The sequence below is a fragment of the Triturus cristatus genome, chromosome 9 (assembly GCF_964204655.1).
Source record: "Triturus cristatus chromosome 9, aTriCri1.1, whole genome shotgun sequence".
In the NCBI taxonomy this organism is placed as follows: Eukaryota; Metazoa; Chordata; class Amphibia; order Caudata; family Salamandridae; genus Triturus; species Triturus cristatus.
The window spans coordinates 1,027,916,713-1,027,940,815 of NC_140592.1; the positions used below are offsets into that span (position 1 = coordinate 1,027,916,713).

General features: G+C 48.8%; 1 protein-coding gene across 1 annotated transcript in view; it reads right to left on the reverse strand.

Annotated features, from left to right (window-relative positions):
• LTBP2 (latent transforming growth factor beta binding protein 2) overlaps nucleotides 1–24,103 on the reverse strand; it is a 1,878,832-nt gene that overhangs the window by 1,248,915 nt on the left and 605,814 nt on the right. The window lies entirely within an intron of this gene.

Consider the following 24,103-nt stretch of genomic DNA (forward strand, 5'->3'; position numbering starts at 1 on the left):
CACAGGGGATCCATATCCTGGCCACTAACAACAGGCCACCATAGGGGTTGTATGGCCAGCACCACTACCACCCCCACCCATAGGGCTCATGTTGCCCATCACTACTGCCACCCCCACCCATAGGGCTTATGTTGCCCAGCACTCCTGCCACCCCCACCCATAGGGCTTATGTTGCCCAGCACTTCTGCCACCCCCACCCATAGGGGACCTATTGCCCATCACTACTGCCAACCCCCACTCATAGGGGACCTGTTGCCCAGCACTACTGCCACCCCCACCCATAGGGCTCATGTTGCCCATCACTACTTGCACCCCCACCCATAGGGCTTATGTTGCCCATCACTACTGCCACCTCAACTCATAGGGGACCTGTTGCCCATCACTACTGCCACCCCCACCCGTAGGGCTCATGTTGCCCATCACTACTGCCACCCCCACCCATAGGGCTTATGTTGCCCAGCACTCCTGCCACCCCCACCCATAGGGACTATGATGCTCAGCACTCCTGCCACCCCCACCCATAGGGGACCTGTTGCCCATCACTACTGCCACCCCCACTCATAGGGGACCTGTTGCCCATCACTACTGCCACCCCCACCCCTAGGGACTATGTTGCCCAGCACTCCTACCACCCCCACCCGTAGGGGACCTGTTGCCCATCACTACTGCCACCCCCACCCATAGGGACTATGTTGCCCAGCACTCCTGCCGCCCCCACCCATAGGGGACCTGTTGCCCATCACTACTGCCACCTCACCCATAGGGACTATGTTGCCCAGCACTCCTGCCACCCCCACCCATAGGGCTTATGTTGCCCAGCACTCCTGCCACCCCCACCCATAGGGGACCTGTTGCCCATCACTACTGCCACCCCCACTCATAGGGGACCTGTTGCCCATCACTGTCACCCCCCCACCCCTAGGGTCTATGTTGCCCAGCACTCCTGCCACCCCCACCCATAGGACTTATGTTGCCCAGCACTGCTGCCACCCCACACATAGGGGACCTGTTGCCCATCACTACTGCCACCGCCACTCATAGGGGACCTGTTGCCCATCACTACTGCCACCCCCACCCCTAGGGACTATGTTGCCCAGCACTCTGCCCACCCCCATCCATAGGGACTATGTTGCCCAGCACTCCTGCCACCCCTACCCATAGGGCTTATGTTGCCCAGCACTCCTGCCAAACCCACCCATTGGTTGTGTCCCATACCCACAGAGATGTGGTGAGGCTAACAGTGCTTTGATAACCTAACAAACTCCCGGCCATCTGCACACAAGCACCACCCATGGGGGCTGACAATGCATACAGTGTACAATGACACAAAAGCAGAAGTGACCATCACACAGCATACACACATCTCGAAAATAGACACACTAATCAAAACAATCTGTGTAGACTGTAGGTGTCAGGTCACAAACTCCCATTCCATGCCAGCAATGACACCTAACAACCAGGATGAATGTGCAGAATGATGTGATATGACTCACAGGGACAGCAGGGAAAATCACAAAAACAGCATCCAGACAATGGCCCACAACAGCAATACCAATGCACTGGTGCAGATGCACAAACAGGCAACCTCACACTGCACATCTGACACAACATGTGTGTGTGTGTCTCAGTATCCACAGGCAACTACACAACACATGAGGGGGGTTGAACCACAGTGACACAGATGTGGACACAGTGCCATACAAAAGTAACCCATCAATGGGCCCCCCTTAGTGGGCAATCAGGCATTGTGAGATGAGAGGGAGCACAACAGACACATGTGACCCAAGCTGGAATGAACACAAACTAACACAGCAAGAGACTGACACACAACAGCACTACCCCCAGGGACCAGACATTGGGGTGACACAAGCATGCATGACACCTCCACTGTGCTGACAAAGGTAGATATCGTACAAACTGAGAAACCCAGACATGTGTCCTGTGCCACAAACGTACATCACACCTACACAAACACATATCACTCAGCATGGCCCGTCAACCCATGGACAAACGGGAGCTAGGGGCACATCCATGCAAACATTTACATCAGTCCACCCTCAACACCACACACCCTGAACTGCACCAATGTGCATCTGTGAAGCCCACATGGACAGGTGACATTGCACATGCATCCATGACAAACACAGTAATGTTGGGAAGAACTAAGGTGCACAGAATCATTGTACAAGGACAGTGTACAACCCTGGTGAATGACAGACATACTGCAAAGTATGCGGTACATGGCCATGACGTCAAAGCTCACGTAACCTTCGGAATACCTGCCACAGTCCCAGGACAATACAGAAGCCAAGGAGGACCACAAGGCACACATGCTGACACCTGCAAACATTGCAGCCCTGAACCGGACAAGTGGGAGCAATCACATAAACATACACGTCTCAAACACTGAAAGGTACCACCTAGGGACAAATACATGATTTTGCGAACAAATAAGTGCCTTGGGGACCCCTGACTGTGTCCCATCTGTGTCTGACAACATCATCACCACTCAGAACTGACAAATCCCAATGATGAAACACCAATTAACAGTAGTGTGTCATGCACCCACACATCTGGTAGCCCATGGCAAAGTTGTGGGATGAACACAGTACCACTCAGCAAGCATCAACAACAGGAACATATCAAGGGAACACTGCCTGTGTATGAAAAGGGATGTGGACACGCACACACACATGCTCACACAACACACACCATGGGCACAGGCAATGTCACGGAACAACACACTTACTTGAGGGGACTCAACTCCTGTGGAAGCTCAGCTGTGCCAAACGTAGTCCCAGCAGGTCTCAGTCATGTCAGCAGAACACTTGGTCAGTCAGCCATCAGTTACCACACAATGAAGCCTCTGGTCATAACAGCCTGGCTACGGGAGTGTCCCTTAAGTCATCTGCACATACTCAACACATATGTCCAGCAAGTTGCACAGAGGACCCAGTTGCTCCTACACCAATGATGCCCACACCTGTAGGTCCATTAGAGATGCGCCCAAAGTCAGGGAAATAGACAAATTGGACAATGGGAAGTACATCATATGTGCATGTGTGCAAGCCACAGATGTGACCATGCAAATGAAATGTTTACAGAGATGTTCACAAATTGTTGATCATGACACACCCAGTTAGCTGCGAAGGATGACATGGACACCGACCAGAATAGGATACATATCTCATGGACCACATGGAGTACCTCACATCAACACCTCAGTATTCAACCTTTGAAATCCAGCATTACAACTGCAAGGTCATGCTAAACATCATCAACATAATGTACAGCTAAATCAAATTCACAAGTATAATGAAAAAAGCTTTATTCAGCAGATGAAACATTAAACGCCCGTTCAAAACAAAGGCCAATGGCCAATCCATTATCAAATGACAAGAAGTGAACTTGAGTGACAACCGTCACACGTTGCTTGCCTGCAGTGCTAAGGACAGGGGACATCCCCTCGAAGGGGCATACATGGGGGCAGGCCAGGCACCGCAGGGACAGGATCAGGGCGCAGCAGAAGGAGGCAGTGAAGGGGTGGTGGATGCAGGAGAGTCACTGGCAACTGCAGTGGAGCTGACTGAAGTAGTGGGTGCAGTCACAACTGTGGGGCACAAGTCAGATGGGGTGGGTGCCAGCACAACTTCAGTGGGCAGGTCAGATGGAGTGGATTGGGTCCCCACTGCAGTGCCCAAGTCAGACGGGGTGGTCGTGGACTCCACTGCAGTGCCTAACTCAATGTGAGCAGAATGGGGTTCAGGTGAGGTCGGCAGGACAGAGGGGGGGGGACACGGTCCCCACATCAGTGGCACTAACCGTCTGACCGGGGGTGGAAGAGCAAGTGGTCGGGGGGTGGGCCTCAGCATTTTGGGGATGGTTTATCTGTGGGTGGGGGAACCTGGGGCAGGGTGTGGCGGGGGGAACCTCTGGAGTGGTTGCCTGGGAGATGGAGGACAGAGACTTCGCCGTGGAGCTGCGGGGCGGGGGTGGTGTCTTGCTCTTCTGGCTCCGAGGTGACTTGCGGGTGGGGGCTCAGTCTGACTGCGCCTGGGGGGGTGTCCGGGTGTGAGGCGACTCCCCTCTGTGTGTGGGGACTTCCTCTTCCCCTTGTAATCTGGATCTGCTGGGTCGGTGGGCAAGAGGCCAAGGTCACAGAGGAAGAGCTTCTGTGGAGATGGGGTTGCAGGTGAGGCAAGGGAAGGGTGCTAGGAGGGAGAGGTATCTGAGGACTGCGGAGTGGTTGTGGATGACTGTGTGTGTGTCTGCAAACCATCCCCTGTGAGTGTGGTATCAGTCCCCTGCGCTTGCTTGTGTGCACGTCTAGACCTTGTTTTGGGTGTTTGTGTGCTGCCCGTGTCTGTGGCTTTGTGAGAATGTGCAGGTGTGTGTGTGCTTGGGACAGGTAGGGTGCTAGGAATCGTGGGTGGTGCAGGGTTAGGAGGGGTGCGGGACTGTAGGAGGAGGGACACTGCTGCCGTCAGGGAGAAGGTCACGGACTGATTGGTCCTCTGTAGGGCAGATATGCCCGATGAAATGCCCTCCATGAACGACACCAGTTGCGTCAACAGTCTGGTGTGTGCATGGAGGACACTCAGCATTGATGTCTGCCCTACATGGATCTGTCTAAGTAAGTCCACAGACTCCTCACTCAGGGCAGTAGGGGACACAGGGGCAGAGGGTGCGGTGCCTGGCATGAAGGAGACATGCTCCCGACCACGGGAGCCTCCACAGACCTCTGGTATGGGAGCCGATGGGAGGGTGGTGATGGTGGGGGCGGTGGCGGGGATAGCCTCACTAGCTGGGGTTTAGTGGCTGCTGACACCCGCCTTCACAAGGGAGTCATCCTCCGAGCTGCTGTGGCCCTCAGCTGGGGTGGATGGTGCTGAGGACTCCTCGGTGTGGCTCCACTCGCCCTCCGTGCCACTGGGTCAACCCGACTCCTCTCCTTCTGTCCCAGTCAGGCTCTGTGGCTCCTCCTGGTCCGTGGAGCTGTCCCCTCCTGTGGCCGTGGATGTATCTGGATAGAAATAGGAAGAAAGAGAACAACATCAGTCATCTGCACTGACTGCACACACCACAGTGAGTACATCACATCACAGGGCAAGGCCTGGCATCATCAGCTGAACACTGCTCAAAGTGCTCACACTGTTTAGAATAAGCCAATTGGCAGTCTTACCATCAACCATGGCACACATATCCCTCCTGGACTTGCACCCATATGTCTGTTGCATGTTGGATGCTAATATCCCAATGTGCCGACATGCACCACCCACACATTGTTTGGACATGCAAGTGAACATGTAGGAGTATGTCACTATACACACAGCACATCTCTTGCCACTGACTCAGTACCGGTGTCCGGATGAAGGGATGACCAGAGACTAATTTCCCATGCTTGTGATGCATGCCAGCAACACACACTATGATGTTCTCATTTCCTCAATGCCACAATAGGGTGCATGGAGCACACTTGAACACAATGCCGGATCACTCATAGCAAGTTAAATGCCATGGCACTGGCATGCCTGGAAAGTCAGTCAACACTGTCTCCTGTCACAGGGGCGGGGCATCCAGACAACAACAGTATGCACTGTGTCACAATCATAGCTCAGGGGTAAAGCAAACTCTGCAGCTGACAAGTGCACTTGCCCAGCCCCTGCAAACAACATATCCTGGACCCAGAAGACCCTCATCATACAAATCAGACATATGAGTCTCTGCGAACACAACTCCCTGTACATCAGCACATCACAGTCTGCTGTGCATGTAACCCAGCTGCCTGAAGTGCACAGTTGCATACACCATTGTGCGCTGTCAAATGATCACACACCTATATGTCACACAGGTCTTGTCTCTCATAGTCACATCTCAGATGTCCTGCTGACCCTCAAACTCATGAACACCCCAGTTGTACGTAACAGGAAGCCACACCACAATGACACAGAGGCAGACACCTGAAGGCACATGTCACTAAGCACAACCTGTAAGTTGATACACAGGAGTGGGATTACAGAGTGTTTGTAAATGCCCTTGAGTAGGCATGACTGCCCAGATCTATGTGAAACAGTGTGTGGCCCTGGACAGTAGTCAGGTGGCTAAGCAAGTGTGACATACTTTATACACGTACTCCTGAGGCCCACAAATTGGAGTCCCCTGCTGCATGGGTTTGTTTGAAATACCCCAGCCACATGTGGCGACTCAGACCAGCAATTGGAACACATATCAAGGGCACACACAGATCACATGTCAGATCTCAGGCATTGGGTAAACAATTGACCCACCCATGAAACACACAACAGAGTCACGGGAACAGATGCTGTCCGGAAGCTGAAGCATAGCTGACTGCAGGGACACAGTGCACAAGTGACACAAGCAACAGACTGTAGGGGCCATACCTGTGGATCAGATGAGGAGGGTGCATCACACAATTGAGGGACCTGAGTATTGGACTACAAGACCTACATAATGTGGAAGTGTGACCAGGCCAAAAGACTGCAAATAGCATGTCAGACATAGTACACAAATTAGGCATGGACTTACCCCCTCCTTGCTGCTGTCTGGCCTTCAGCTGCCTATCCAGGTACGGGAAGACCACCGCTAGTATCCGGAGCATGTGATGGGTCAGGGTCCGGTGTCCGCCCCTCCTGCGAGGAGGTGACAGCTTCAGCTGGACCCTTGCGATCCTCCGGGTCCAGCCCCGAAGGTCCTGCCACCTCTTGTGGCAGTTGCGGATCCGGCGCTTGTAGACCCCACCGAACGAACTGCCCGGGCGATGGTCAGCCATATCTCCTGCTTCTGGTGGGCATCAACCTGTGAGGATGACAAAGTTAAAAGTCCATTAACACACATGCACCATATTTGTGCTGCACACATTTGGATATACATGTCATCTTCACAAAGGGAAATGAGTGACACAGGTAGTGCACCCATGGAAAAGGACAAATGACCTGCATGTCTGACATGTTAACAATGTCTGCGAAGTTTAAGCTTGCACAAATGCACTTTAGCTGCAGAACACCTGTTCATTACATGTACCTACACACTTTGGGGGATGAAAGTACTCAGTGAGTATGCTTGCCACTGGTGTACACACTGCTAGTACTGCTAGTCAGACAACATGCACAATTAGGAAGGCAGTGGACTGTACACTCACCTGCTCCCCTGGTTTCCCATACAGCTTGCTGTACTGTGGAAGGCGCCCATCCAGCAGGGCCTGGTTCTCCTCCTCAGTGAAGGCTGGGGCCCTCTCCAGAGTACGTGCCATAGCAGTAGCCAGAGGATGCAGGGACAGCAGCAGTGGTAGCAGGGATGTGGTCCAGTAGAATGTAGTGCAGGCAAGTGAGCTCCCTGGGGTCCAGCCAGCCTTATATCTGTGCTGCAGAGGCAGACTTTGTGCCATGGGTCCCCAGTGATAGGTCCAACACGGTTGCATTCTATGAATCTGGCCAACCCATGGAAATGTACCACTCGTACACGTCTTTTGCATCGTTTAAATCTTCACCTTCATAAAACCCTGGGAAATGGAACATTGTTGTAGGCATCCAACTGAATTTCCAGCGCACAACTTGTACAAGTTTTGAATCTGCATCGGTCTCCATGGCAGTCCAGAGACAATGGGTGCGCATGGCTCGGTCAACTGACTGTACAACGCGTATTTTGAAAATACACATGCACCCGTCTCCATACGATCCAATGGCCAAGGCGTACGCCTGTCTCGGAACATGCCTGCCCGACACGCATGCATGATAGTCACCCGCGTCGGACCTCATTGCAGTCAATGGCAAAGCGTACGCACGGCTCGGTCATGAACCGTGCAATGCGTACGCATTGTCACCCACGTCGGACCTCATTGCAGTCAATGGCAAAGCGTACGCATGGCTCGGCCATGAACCGTGCATTGCGTACGCATTGTCACCGGCGTCGGACCTCATCATTGTAACCCGCGTCGGACCTCATTGCAGTCAATGGCAAAGCGTACGCAAGGCTCGGTCATGAACCGTGCAATGCGTACGCATTGTCACCCGCGTCGGACCTCATTGCAGTCAATGGCAAAGCGTACGCACGGCACGGTGACGAACCGTGCAATGCGTACGCATTGTCACCCGCGTCGGACCTCATAGAAGTCAATGGCAAAGCGTACGCACGGCTTGGTCATGAACCGTGCATTGCGTACGCATTGTCCCCCGCGTCATTGGTGTGACTATTTGACGGCTTCAACTCACAATTACTTGCCAGGGACACATGTGTACACTACAGCATTGGCCACACAGTGTCCCATGGCATGTAAGACTGCATTCCCTGTGTGTGGGGGGGGCAACATTTGGTTTGTTGTGTGGCACTTTTGTTCAGCCACTCCCAGGCTGTGCACGTGTTCATGGGGCAGAATCCTTTGTGTGTTGTGCACATTACCACTGTGATGTGCAACTGTACAGTTATGGGCATGAGTCATGGACACAGTTGCAGGTTGGATATGTCTAGGACATGTCACATACACCCTGAGACCTGGGGGTGATGGCATGTACGTCACAGTGAGACCTGTAGCCACAATTCTGATGTGCACCCACAGTCTGTGTGCATGTTGTGTCTCAGATGTGGATGATCAAAGGTGCCCAATGGGAGACAGTCTCCACATCCATGTGGTATGTGCAGCAACCTTGATGGTGTGTGTGTGTCTAAGAGATGTCCATGTAGGGACTGCAGAGACAATAGTGGCCACTACCTGTGGGACTCATGCTTGCTTTGTGGCGTGTACGTGAAACGCCATGTCATGTCAGTGTCGATGTGGCAATACAGGGACCCTGGGTATCTGCATGGCAAAGATCTGTGATGCCTGGGAGACATCATGCCTCACTTGTCACTGTGGTGTGTGTTTGTAACGTCACAGCAGTACATAGGTAGGGTGACACAGCCCAATGATTGGCCATTGCACTACATGGGACTCAGGTGGACATGTGGAATTGAGATGTGAGGTGATGGTCATGTAGGTGACATATGTGTCCATGCCAAACAGCACACACCTCAGTACATTGTGTAATGTCATGATGTATCATGTGATATTTAGCCTGGTCATGGCCACATGGGTGGATGAACCGACAATCTTCCTTTGTGCATCTCTGTTCTGCAGGGCACCAGATGTCCATCGACCGTTCCCAGACCTTGAAACCATGCAGGAACACCAGGCCACTGATTGAGGAGTTGGCGGAGCAGTTGGCGCCACATCTGCTACCTGGCCGGACATACCCTACAGCACTGACCCCAGAGGTGAAGGTGATGGCAGCCCTGCACTTCTTTGCTACTGGTACCTTCCAGTACACTGTGGCTACTGCTGGTGGTATGTTGTAAACTATGTTAAGTCGTGTGCTACGCGATGTCTTGGAGGGGATGTTGCATTTCCTCGACCTGAACATCAAGTTCCCTAGCCCTGCTCATCTCCCTGAAATAAAGGATGCCTTTTATACACTGGGGAGGATGCCGAACGTCATCGGATCTACTGAGGGGACACATGTGGCCCTGATACCACCACAGGCACATTAGCAGGCATACCGGAACAGGAAACATTTCCACTCGATCAATGCTCTGGTGGTATGTTTTGCAGACATGTGTATCACACATGTGTGTGCACGATTCCCCGGTTCTGTGCACAATGCCTACATAATGAGGAGTAGTCGCATTGCAACGCTGATGTCACAGATGCCAGACCAGCGTGCCTGGCTTGTCGGTGTGTACTGACTGTTTACCATTGTGTGTGTTTGGCAATGTTGTATTCCGCACTCCTACAAAACTCAGCTAATTGATCAATTATTTGTGTGTAGGTGACTCCGGATACCCCAACATGCCGTGGTTGCTGACACCCCTCAGGAACCCTGTGACACCAGCCGAGATGTGCTACAACGAGGCACATGGTCAGAGCAGGAGGGTGATTGAGCGGACATTTGGCCTCCTGAAAAGCCGCTTTCGCTGCCTGGACAAGACCGGAGGGGCCCTCCCATATGACCCTGCAAAGGTGTGCAAAATTATCCTTATATGCTGCATGCTACACAACATGGCAGTGCGGAAGAAGGTGCCTCTCATCCAGGATGACGATGACCAACCTCCGCCATCTGTGGAGGATCCCGGCCTGGGCCACGATACCAGTGATGATGAACATGAGAGTGACGTCCGCACACAGCTCATCAACAACTTCTTCACCTGAATGTGAGTTTACAGGGTTGTTATGTCAATGTATGGAGTTAGCCTGAAATGTGTTGTGGCTGCTCGGTTGCTGTCTGAGTGTGTCTGTGTGCCACTTGACTGGTTTCTTGTGACATGTTTTGTGCATGTGTATTGCATTTCTCTCTTGTTCTGCTGTGCTTTTGACTGTGTCTTGTGTCCTTCCCAGGGTACTTTGCCTGTTGTTTGGTCAACACTGACCCCCAACACCCAGAATCCAACACCAGTGTGGGAGTAGTCAATTGCCATCAAGTGATGTGCCACACACCCCTGGACTTCAATTCTCAGACACTCTGTGACCGTGTGTCCACCGTAACGTACAATTGCCTTGCAACTATTTTAGAATAAACATGTTGCTGATGTGTAATGAACCTGTGCTATGCTTTGTTAGGTGCGTTGTCTGTCTTCCCACATCTGAGTGACATTTGCTTACCCCACCTGTGGATTTGTTACCACTGACTGTGGATAGGTGTTGTGTCTGTGCATACTAATGTGTTTCAGGTCAACATCATTGTGTGGGATGAGTAACATGGCCATGATGAATATGTGTTGTGGTGCCATAGTGGTGTGTCTCCCTCACATGTGTCACATCACCATGACTCACCTAACGGTGGTCACATTGTTGTAATATTTGGCATGCACTGTGTTGTTTAGCAGATCAACATCTCCATGAAACATGAGAAGTTGGAATCACATCAGAGGCAAGTATGGTGTACTGGTGAGTTTATTTTCGAACATGTGTGAGGAAAGTGCACAGGATGGTGGGTGCTGTACATTGGGTTTTGAATCCAAAGTTCACAGTAGAGTTGGAAGTGTTGGTAGATGAAATGTCCAGAGTAAAGTCCACAGTCATCTGCTACATTAGACCAACATGAACCCTCCATGTCATGTTGGCGAGTTGTGTGCGATTGGACAAGGTGAACGGGTTGCGCACAAAGAACATTGTCCAGAACAGGTTTAGAGGCCCTGGGGGATGTGCAGGGACATCTGCGTCTCATATGTCCTTCTTCGGACGACCCCTCTTCTTCTTGGGTGGGGGATCCTCAGGTGAAGGCCTCTGCGATGCAGGGGACTCTCCGCCAGAGTCCTCCTTCCTCCCTGTGGCACTGGCAGATGATGTGGCAACAGATGTTGTGGCCACACAGGGAGGTGTGGACATTTTTGTGCTGATCTGGGGAAGGCATTGGAGTATGTCCCGATGCACCGCAGTAAGGGCATCCCACTTTGCCTCCATGCGGGCATGGTGGGCAGCATGCTCCTGTAGTATGTCCTTGAGGATCCCCACTACCTGGCCAAATCCTCCGGTGCTATCCTGGTACGTATGTATGATGCGTGCCAGTTGGGGGTCATCATGCAGTCCAGACCCCTCTGTAAGGCGCGCCCTCTGCCTCCCACCCCTCCCAGCACCCCTATCCACACAGGCAGGACTAGCGGCGGCACGCACAGGTGACACTGGGCCCCCTTGGGTGGTGTTGCTGGTGGTGTTGGCTGCAGCTTCCGGGGGGTCCTGTGTCCCTTTGCTGTGGGTGTTCTGTGACCTTGGTCTGTTCGTGTTGGCGGGGGTGCCCTGTCTGTTTCCAGATGCTGGAGGCGTGGGTACAGGGGGTGCAGATGTTGGTGCTGCATGATGACACACACCGGAGGTGCCAGGTCGTTCTTCGTCATCCGAAGAGGACAGAGACAGAGTCAAACCAGAGAGCTGAGTGTCCACCAGAGTCTGGGACTGGGAATCCTCTTCATTTGGTGCTGTGTCCCCAGCACCACCTGTGTTTGGAAGAGACACACAATGTAAGTTATGTTTCTACAGGCATCAATGGTTAACAAACATGACATTTCCTACTGTACGAACAGATGCCTGCCTGTACACTGCTTTGTTCCGGGTTGTCACGGACAGAGATTGATATTGTTGTTGCACATTGCCCAGCCAAAATGAAACCTTTCGATGTGCATGTTGAAGTGTGTGCATGCCCAGCTCATGGATAGATTTGTCTGTACATGACCATTACTACTCAAGGGCCATCATGTTGCTGACACAGGTGTGTCATCCCTGTACACATGTGAGATTTAACAAGGTTATACGTGCTATTCCACTGGGGATATGTTGTACTATTGGGACATGTGTGGTAGCAGAGTTTGCTAGTCTTTGTGTGCCACATTGGTGTATTTGTACGACCTGGTCACAGTCCAGTATGCCTGTGATCTCTTTGGAGGAAGTGTTTTTTTCCAGTGTTCCTAGTTCCCATCTCATTTCATGCAAGTGATGATGTCACCATTGTTAATGAGTCTGATGCTGAGTTTTGTACGTGCATATGTGATTTGACTTGTGAATGTTCTCCATGGTGACATGGATTGGGCACTGTAGCACTCTGTCTTTTTAATGCTCATGACAGTGAGGGCTGGTGGTGTGTGTGTTGCAGTTTGGCTGCTGTGAGTAGCATGTCTCCTCCAATGCTGTCCAGGTTTGACCATGTATCTACAGTGTCTATGTCAGTGAGTGGTGTGTTGTGTGAAGGATGCCTATGTTTTAGCACGATGTAGGAGTGGGATGCAGCTCACAACTGCACCGAGTGTGAATGCGAACATGCTATGGTGTCGGCTAAATTGGTGTGTCCATTCCATTCACTGTCAGATGTCCCCTGTCAATGATGTATATGTGAGTTCCTGTGTGTTTTGTGTAATGCACCATATATGGGTCTCCACATTTGTAATCTGCAAGACACACCTCCCCTACCCGGCCAGGGGGAACCCCTGGACACTGCATCCCCAGACAATGATTTAGAACATATGGTTGCAATGGCTGTGTGCGGCCGGGTTTTGTTTGGCCAGTGCATATGAGCGATTGTCAGCCACATCATTTCTCAGGCCCAGTGTCATACATCTTGTCAGTCCATTCCCACTCCCTGTGAGGTGAGCATGGTTCAGTGTGAGCTTGCTGGGCCATGTGGGTAGCTGGGGATTGTCTGTGACTGCAACTCCCATCCATCATGCTCTTGGCTACACCCCCCTTCCCAGCATGCCCATACTTCCTTCCTCTTGACTCTGCTTCCCTGTGAGGGGGTGTGACAGCAATGGCAAGATGGCTGACTGTGAAGTCCTGGTGTTTGTTGTTGCCCAGTTCCCAGCATGGCCTTGTACTCCCCACAACAGAGCCCAGTGTCAGACATCTTGTCAGTCCCTTCCCACTCCCTGTGAGGCGAGCATGGTTCAGTGTGAGCTTGCTGGGCCATGTGGGTGTCTGGGGATTGTCTGTGACTGCAACTCCCATCATGCTCTTGGCTACACCCTCCTTCCCAGCATGCCCATACTTCCTTCCTCTTGACTCTGCTTCCCTGTGAGGGAGTGTGACAGCAATGGCAAGATGGCTGACTGTGAAATCCTGGTGTTTGTTTGGCTACAAGTCCAAAGAGAGCCCCTGTGCTTCACACAGCAGCACCCAGTATGGGGTATCTTTTGCTGATATTTCACTGAGGTGTGGGTCAATGCATTCTACCCGGTGAGTTGTGTGGAGTTTGTGTTGAAGGGGGAGGGGTGTGTGTGTCTCCACATGCTGGTAATTATGGTCAGAGCTGTCAGCCCTCCTTCCCACCCGGCCAGACATCCCACCATGAAACGTGCTTCCATTGGAGGGCATGCAAGTTGTCTTTCAGGATGTCAGTCAGTGGTGGCCTGCTTCTGATTTGCACACAACCCCTACCAGGGCCTTGTGCTCCCCACAGCAGGCCCCTGTCAATGTCAGCTATCTTGTCAGTCATCTTCCACTCTCTGTGATGTGGGCATTTTTCAGAGAGGTCTTGATGGGCCAATTTTGAGGGGGAGCATTATTTGTGACTACAAACCCCATCATACTTTTGGATATACTCACTTCACCTGCATACCCACTATTCCTTCCTGTCAGTCAGCTGCACTGTGAGGTAGTGTGTTTGTGGTGGCAAACTGTCTGACAGTGTTTATTTGGCTTTGTGCCACTGGCTTGCTCTATTTGTTGTTAGGTTTGTACATGTCATGAAACAGTTCCAAGTCACTATGAGATAGCAGGTATTGTGTTTGTCTGACTAGTATACACATCTTGGGATGATTATCTATTGGTTACTGTGGCTTTGCTTACGGTGCATGGTTTCACTGTCCCCTTGCCACACAATATTGAGTATGTTGTTTGTGTACTCACCAGGCTCTGGTATGTCTGTTAGACCATGGACGCTCTCTGGTGGTAGGATGTCCCGCACCTATTCCTCCCAGGTCCTGAAGTAGACTGGTTTGGCAGGCGGGCCACCGCCGGTGCGCTGACCCAAGGCGCGATGAGTTTCTTGACCCTCCTGCGCACGTCATACCACCTGTTCTGGATATTGTCCTTTGTGCGCAACGTTGGTGCTTGTGCGATCACCTTGTCCACAATCCTCGCCTACATCTTTGTTTTCTGTGACATGGGGGTACTCTGGACCAATGTACCAAACAAATGTGGCTCTACTCTGATGATCTCGTCTACCAGCACTTCTAACTCATCACCTGTGAACTTTGGATTCTTCTTTGGGGACATGGTGGTGGTGGTGAGTGATGTGTGTGTGAGGGTGCAAGTGAGGGTGGGTTAGTGTTGGTTTAGCTAGCTGTATGTGTGAGTGCTTTTGGTGAGGTGCTAATGGTGTGTGAGTTCTGTGATGGGTGAGTTGTGAGTGTGTGATGGTGTTTGCTGATGGCTGTGTCTCCTATTTGCAAAGGATCATGGTAGTGATTGATGTCCTTTATATAGGTGGAGTTGTGGGTGTGTCTTTGTCCCAGTTGTTTTTGTTGGATATTTATTGGCTTTGTCCTTGCTTGTTTGGTCCTTTTTTTGTCTTTTTTCCTTTGGGTTTTCTAGGCATGAAGGAGACGTTGTTCTGACCGAGACGGACGCTGATGTTGGCTCGTACGGGCTTCTCCGGCTCATTCACGCTGACTTTCTTCTGTGTTTCATACGCGTCGGTCGCGGAGATCTCTATTACTTGTGGGCCTTGTTTTCTGTGCGTGTCGGTCATGCGGCTTGGGCTCCGTGCGAGTCGGTCTGGGTTTACACGCATTGCATCGTACTGCGCGGATCGGACATCGCGGGTACATGTCAGTCGGGTTAATTCCGGGTTCGTGTCGGTCGGTGCAACTCGCGACGGTTTTTCGGCCGGATCACTATTTTCCCTACGGCTCGGTCGTACGGCTTGTATTCCGTACGTGTCGGTTGTAATTCACACACGTTGCATCGTACTGCACGGGTCGTACGGCGCCGGTCCGTGTCGGTCAGTACGTTTTGCGGCCCCGGAGTAGGACCAATGAGGCGAATAAGATTCCTCTCCATCTGGGTATAGAGCATCCTACACATAACCTCAGTTGGTCAGCAAACAATTTGATTCTGCTACACTGGGAAAGCGATGTAAAAATAGGTTTCAACTTTTCGCCTGGTGTTGCTAGATATGACGGTTTTACTAATAAACATTTTTGGTTTAGGGCTTAGGTGAAGAAAATACTTTTATTATAGAAGCCTGCAGTATGGTTGGGAGGAGGGGCACTTCAGAAGAGGGGTAGGTGACGGGGGCACACTGACATGGGGTGGGGGAGGGGGGGGACTGTGTGGGAAGGATGTTCCTTCTCCTGGATATTTGATATTGATGATAATTGTGCGGTACTCCTGGGACGGGTGGAGGTCGTGGGATGTGTGTTGAAGTTGTTGATTTGGAAAACAATAAAAAACGTTTCAACAAAAAAAAAGAAGCCTGCAGTATGGTTTGACTTTCTGGATTAATGATTTTTAGCTGCCATTCAAAGGAAAGAGCTCAGGTCAGGTATGAGGAGCCGAAGGGAAGTTAGTGGACAAGAAATCGTATACATATACACCATACAGAAAGCATCTCCAATAAATAGCTTATGACATACTAGTAGCTCTCCAGCTACCTGTAAGTAGCCCTCCTGTGTAAAGACCAGTAAACTAAATTTGAAACTTTTGCTTAGTTGAAATAATATATGTATACTAAAATTGAAAACTGTCGATTTCAAGTGGAAATGCATGTATTTTCAGAATTCATAAGCAGATGTTTGGAGAAAAATGATTTAATTTCAAAAATATATCTAACACTGATATTTGAGTGATAAAAATCAAACCATGTTGGAGAGACTATGATTAACTGCATTAACTTGTTGCTAGATGCATTGCAGATATGGAGTTTATGTATTATGAAGGTAGAACAATTTTACTTGACAAATAGTTTTTACATTACTGCTGGCAACTGTGCCTGATGCACAGACGTGATTGCTGCCGGTAATCTTGCATATGCTGGAAAATAATATAATCTTGCCTGATGTTTCTAGTACCACATTTCTAATAACAGCTCAGGAGGATTTTCATTGAACATATGTACTTCTTAATACAGAAAATGTTGCTACAGAAGTCATGTACTTGTATGAAGAACACCTGCTGTAGAGTGTGAAACCAGTTGCTCGGGTAAGCATCAGCAGTGTAAAGTGTGCAGTAAAGTGTCAGGCCTCTCTTCATAGAGTGCTCCTCTACTCAGGCTGTCGACAGCATCATGCAGTGTAAATAAGCCATCTGACCATTTCAGTGCACAGACTACTCATGTCAGCTCCTGCAACATACTCTGTAAGAAACAATGGGCCATTTCAGGACTCAGGGCTGGGATGAATGCGGGACCTGTGCCTTTCAGGAGCTGCTTTAAAGTCACCCCCACTTCAAAGGCACACCTGGGTATGAGTACTGGTGCTCTGACCCTACCAAGAGTACACTACTGGACCTGTGAAGAACTCTGCCAGGAGTAAATACTGTTGTGCTACAAGGATTGCCGCTCTGCTTGACTTGTGGAAATATGGATTTTTCTGATCAGTTATGTCCCCTATCTTGGACCCCAACGGTTCTATGTGCATGTCACAAGTACATGTATGTTCCCTCCAGTTCCAGTTATGAAGACGCAAATACATGTGCGTCCACCGCCAACATGTCCTCTGTCAGATCCGCCATGAATAGGCCGGATATTCCATTCCTAAATATGAAAGGCCACCGGCTTTGTATGGTTCACTTATGCCATTTTACAGTCCAGGCAAGTAGGCCCTGATTCTGTCATCAAACTCCTCTTGCCTTCTGCCTCTGAAAACTCGAGTCTGAGCCTGCATCTGTGACCATGAACTTTGTCTCATTCTCTGCGCGGCTCACGAAGCCTGACATCAGCCTATTCTCTGCCAAGAACTGTATTTCACCTTCGAATTATCTGCTTCACTCCTTAGCCGATGCATTCCTGTCTAGCAAATTAAGTAAACATTCTTCCAGCTACCGAGCAAAGGCTCGGCTTCTCTGTCCTCATGCAAGTAATTCATAGCCCTGTTACCATGGAATATTCCTACCCCCTCGCATTCAGTGTAGACACTTAGACGCTTGTACACGCACGCACAGTCAGTATAGAATAGATTCTGTCCGAGAGTCCTTCTTTTGTGGATAACATAGTTCTTTAAACATAGGATGTTAGATATGATTTGGGATTAGGTTGACTTGACCCCCTAGACTTTTTGTCTCCACATGTAGAGCTAAATGTCAAGTCCCCTTCACCCCCTAGTTGCACGTCAATTACACGTCATGCTGCTGCGCGCGCATCTATGCCAAGTATTATCTTATAGATCCACCTATATGTGACATCATAACCAATTATGTTCCTTTTTACTCCTTATTACACCCATTTTCGGTTACGCATATGAATCGTCATTTTCCTTATCAATTGTTACGCCTACTGCATTTGCTTCATTGTAATGTATGTTCTATAAAAATCATTTCTTGTCAATAAAGTATGTACTTCACTTCCTGAACCCCCGTGGTGATGGAACTTGGAGCAACCGATTATAATCGATCATTGGAATAAAGCCCATTCCGAACCTCTAATACCACGGATTCTGCCTCTCATTTTACTGAGCTATTTTATTATGTTTCTGTATCAAATTAAGTCCCGGTAAAGGAATTTTATTTACCACATGAATGGCGCCCGAACAGGGACACTTTCTCATCTCACGCACCGGCGGTGAGTTGCAGGCCCGGTCTCCTGCCACAGCTGGACGGACAATAACGCGTACCAGCAGGATTTCCTGTATCTCCCTCCGGTCAAGCGGGGGCGACTGAGGCTGCGATCAACACCCAGACGAGGCGGTGAGAAGTGCGAAGTATCCCGACCAGAGCCTAGCTGAGAGAGCAAGATCCGAGGTATACAGAGGCCCACCAGTTCGAAGTCGAGTCCAGTCTCCGACGAGTCGAGTCGAGTCCAGTCCGGTTCAAGTTCAGTTGCCGAGGCCTTCCGTTTCCGAAGCTACCCGGTGAGTACCATTACTGGGGAGGCATTTCTGACGTGCACATAGGTTGTGCCGGTCAAGACGGGTTTGGGTACACAAATCCGGTCTGCACTGTTTTAGCAGTGTATATGTACTGTTTAGCAGTATATCAAGTATTCCGAAGTATCTAGTTATTGTCAAGAATTAAGCTTGGTGATTAGTTATGCAGACGATCATCATTGTTGGTTATTTTAAAGGTTAAAAAAAAATGTTTAATGTTTAATGTTTAATGTGTTAAACGTCCTGCATATTGTGGTATGAATGGTTGTTCATTATTGTGCTTTTGTATTAAGTGTGTTCAAGATTAAGTATCGGATCAGTTGTCAATATGCCGCTCTTTTCGAAATTAAGACAGATCACTACTAGAAAAGGGGTACTCGAAGAAGTCGTCCCTATTCCTCCTAGGGACACTCCAGGGCACTTCATGTATCACAAACATGGCTTAGACGCTATATTATTCCTTGATTTATGGGTAGACTACACCAAGGAATTACCAGAAAGTCAGAGGTGGCCCGCAGCGGGGACCTGGGATGCAGAGTGCATCATGAAAGTCGAGGAAGAGTTATGGAAAAGGAAAGTCAGACAGTCACAGAAAGACGCCGTTGAGTTATGGCGTAAAGAATCTCATAGACGCACAGAAAAAGCACTCCGACAGGAAGAAAAGAATAAAGAGAGTTCAAATAAAGTTCGAGAAAATCTATTAATTGAGGAAGGTATCCGAGTGAAATCAGAACAAGTAGATAGACAAAGAAATGCCCTTATGAATGGTATGTATCCCCTTCTAGCCGAAGGATTACCTAAGGCTACTCCAGAGATACCGAAAGACTTGCCACCCCCATTATTCCCAATAAAGGTACATCCTAAGGGGCATCCTAGAACCGCAGAAGATGTTTTTCTTTCCTCATATTTAGATGACGCAGCTCCCGAGTATGCTAATTCCGCCCCACATAGACCGCATACCAGGGAGGTCCAACGCCAAGATCCAGCACCCGTATCCCTACAGCAACAGATCGAGTTACAAGTTCCGGCAAGCACATCTGTTTCTTCATCTGTTCCTACAGCTACTGCTATAGCTGTGTCCACACCTATAGTTGCTGTGTCACGTTCAACGAATCCTTTCACACCCGACACCCCAGATGGGGCTACGGGAGGTGCTACCAATATTTTTTCTACGCCACCCAGAATAAATAAACTTACTTTTCAAGAGTCAGCACATTCACGTACACCCAAACTCATAAATGCCCGTACGCTTAAGGAACTTCTTGTAGATTGTAGATATGACCCTGTGCCCGGTAAAGAGGACGAAATGACCCTGGCATCATTGCGTATCAGACGAGCCGCAGTGTATTTAGGGAAGTTACCAGGAATGACTGCGCATCTAGATAAAATATATCATTTTGTCCAAACAGGGCGAGATCCAGAATGTATTACCAGAGCTATGGAATACCAGAAAGTGGAGATACAGGGGGAACTGTTACGTTTCCTCATAAATTGTGTGATCAGAAATCAAGACCGACCGGGGGTAGACCCGGAAGCAATGCAAATTCTTACCAGATGGAGCCAGAATATATCAGAAGGTAGACATGATAAGAAAAATTGTATAATAGCCATGTGCCGAAAGATCCGTAAAGAAATAGAACGCCTACACGAAGAAAGATTAGAGGTAGACGAGTTCGAACAAAGCGAGGAGGAAGGGTCAGGACTGCCCGCGAGACAGTCGGACACCATAGCCTATGTAGGTAGAGGAAGATCTTGTAATAGTAATAGATGTCTTACTGACTCGATACGTCCGATATGTCCAGATAATAACAGGAATTTCCAAATACCTATAATTAATATAAGGTCTAACGAGCATTCGTTCCAAACCGCCGACAAACTACTCCGAGAACGAAGGGGTTATCATTTTCTCGATTCTATGGATGAACAAGATTTAGCCAGGGCAGCTGTCCATTGGGTGGACAGTCCCGGAAAATATAGTGATGATACAGTAGCACGCACATTTTTGAATCTCACCCCAGATGAACAGAGGTTAGCTGGGATTTATATGATTCAACAACTCATTATACTATATCGGAGTCAGCATTCGGACCCTGGTCCCTTACCTGACATATTGACTGAATTGCTTATGAATAAATGGAGAGGTTCAGGTACTAAATTAATTAAAGAAATTCTAGAATCAAGAAAGCAGTATATTCTTTTTGTATGCTCAGAGCATGTCTCATTGCCCGTCAAGGAAAGAACCACGTATTACATGGATAGACAGAATCCCTTACGAGAAGTGCACCCAATAAAAGGCGAGGACAACGAGTTTAAGCGCGTATTTGTATATACGCCCATATCGAAAATAGAATTGTTACAAATGAAGAAAGTGGTACCCAGTCATGACAAAGATCCAGCGGGTTTTCACCGAGAAATTAAAGACATGTTACTCATGGGAGAGTATACCTACCCCGACATTATGACAATATTAAAGGTATTGATGCCTGCTGGTATTTATGAGAAACTCAAGGAAAAAGAGTGGGAGGTAGGAGACCAAAAGATAGAATGGTCAGTATTAGAAGCGGAAGAAAAGGCCCGAACTGCAGGAGCAGGACTTGGGGATAAAACTAAAGCACTACCAGGTTTATTAGTACAGGTACTGCCACGTTTATTAACTACGAAAAAGGAAGATTGGGGTACAATTTCAGCCTGTAAGCAGAAGCAAGATGAAGACACTAGTGATTACTATGCCCGATTTGAAAAATGTTTTGGTATAAATAGTGGCCTAAAAGCAAGTAGCGAATCATACCCGCATCTGTTTGTAACAAAATTAGTAGAAAATGCCCTGCCCCAAGTAAAGAATAGAGTATTAAAATTCGAGAGTACCTGGCAAGGTAACACTCCATCACAAATGTTACAAATGTTACAGTACCATCACAATAGAATTAGAGAGGAACAAGAACATGAACACAGACGCATGAAAGACACGAAAATGAAAATGCTAGTTTCCCAGACAGTTGCAGCTGAAGGACATAAAAAGGGTATGACACATTCCGATTCAGCAGGACCTGTAAAAGGGACATGCAATTATTGTAAAAAGCCAGGTCATTACGTACACGATTGTCCAGTTTTAAAACATAATATCGCCATAGGTAAAACACAAGAAAGACCACGGCCACTCAGACAAGATCAGAATGAACAAGGAGCTCCGCAGCATGCACAGGCCATGCCAGCCGCACAACAGCCAATACAGTTTGTGCCAGCTGCACCACCGTTGCCTGTTGCTGCCACACAGACAACAACACGACAAATGTATCAGACCGCACAGTATGAATATCCTGAGTATCAGCGTTACGCATGAAAAAGCCTAGAGAGGGAAGTTGACTTACCCCTTATTGAAATCCCAGTAGATCAAGAAGGACCTTATGTACATAGTGAATTATTAGGCCAAGATAGAAAATTTTTACTTGATACAGGGGCAAGTCGAACAACTATAAAACGTAGTGAAGTTCCAGGGGCACCCCTCTCAGGCTCTCAGAATATTTCCCTTGGTTTTTCAGGAAAACCTATTGTTAATGAAGTATCACAGCCTCTTCCACTTACGATAGGACCTTTGACCCGAACTACAGATTTATTGCTTACTAAATCATGTCCAGAAAACTTGTTAGGAATAAAAACACTGAAAGCTCTAGGAGCCATAATATGTTGTTCTCCGGAAGGAGTAAGGTTGTTTTTACGTGATTTTAAAGGGCACTATGTGTCTAGAGACATGGATCCCCGACTGCAGACTTTACCTGTACATCTATGGGCACAAGGCCCTACTGATGTTGGATGCATGAATATTACACCATATCGAGTCACATTAAAGGCAGGAGTGGTGCTACCACGAATGCGACAATACAAGTTACCACCAGATGCTGTAGTGGCTTTACTACAAATCATTGACGAGCTCATTGCCCAAGGAGTAGTTGTGGAAACAGACTCCAATGTATGTAATTCACCGATAATTCCGATTCTTAAACGAACAGATCCAAAGGCCCCGCCAGTCTATCGATTGGTTATTGATCTGCGCGAGTTAAACAAATGCATTGTGCCACAATTTCCTGTGGTCCCAGATATCTCGTCATTACTGACAGCTATTGATTCCGAAGCGACATTCTTTACTGTAATCGATCTCAAGAATGCCTTTTTCAGCGTCCCAATAGATCCGGAAAGCCAATATTTGTTCGGATTTAGTTTAAATGGACGTAGCTTTAAATTCTCACGCGCACCTCAAGGATTTACAGAAAGCCCCAGCATCTATAGCCAAGCACTGAAACGAGAACTGGACAGTATCCACATGCCAGTTAACACTGCTCTGCTTCAATATGTCGATGATCTGCTGATCACCGCGAGAAGCGAACCGGAATGTGAAAAAGCATCACTGACAGTTTTACAATTTCTAGCCGAAAAAGGGCACAAGGTGTCCCCTTCTAAGCTGCAATTCTGTGTCCAGCGAGTTATTTATCTTGGACACTCGCTGTCCAAGGAGGGAAGGCAGCTTACACCCGACCGCATTCAGTTAATAGCTAACATGCCAATACCCAAGACACAAAAGGAGGTGCGGGCTTTCATAGGCCTCACGTCATATTGCAGGCAGTGGATCCCTCAGTACGCATTTCTAGCAAAACCACTCATTCAGTTGACAACACAGGAGGCAGCCACATCGACTGTTCTCCCTTGGACTCAGGAACATACACAAGCTTTTGAAAGCCTAAAGAAAGCTTTATGTCAAGCACCTGTTTTAGCAACGCCATGTTACAGAAAACAGTTTACACTCTTTGTTACAGAACGCGAAGGTACTGCCTTGTCAGTACTCACACAGGAACAAGCAGGAGCACACAAACCATGTGCTTATTTTTCTAGTACATTAGATCCCGTAGCCCAGGCTTTGCCTGCATGCCTAAAATCAGTAGCAGCGACAGCTTTAGCAATAAGACAAAGCGACGCCATAGTGTTAGGACATCCATTGACAGTTCAAGTACCACACGCAGTAGAGGTTCTTGTAAATAGAACGCAAACACAACACTTGACTATAGCGCGGCTTACAGGATACGAACTTACATTGTTTCAGCCACATATAGAAATCAGACGCTGTAACACATTGAATCCTGCCACACTTTTGCCAGTAACCGGAACAGACCCACTAGCTCATGACTGTATTGAAGTTATTACTATAACGACAAAACCCAGACAAGACTTAACCGATGTCCCATTGTCAGATCCAGACCTGACATTGTATGTAGATGGTTCATGCATGAGAACAAATACAGGAGAGTTAGTGGCTGCTTACGCAGTCACAACAGATACTGAAGTCATTGAAACTAATCGTATAAATACTTTGTCAGCTCAAGCAGCAGAGCTTATCGCTCTGACACAAGCCTGTATTCAAGCCACGAATAAAAAAGTCAACATATACACTGATTCACGTTATGCATTCGGAGTTGTACATGACTTCGGCGTGCTGTGGCGAGAGAGAGGTTATTTAACTTCCCACGGTGCCCACATTCAGCACGGACCCCTCATTCAT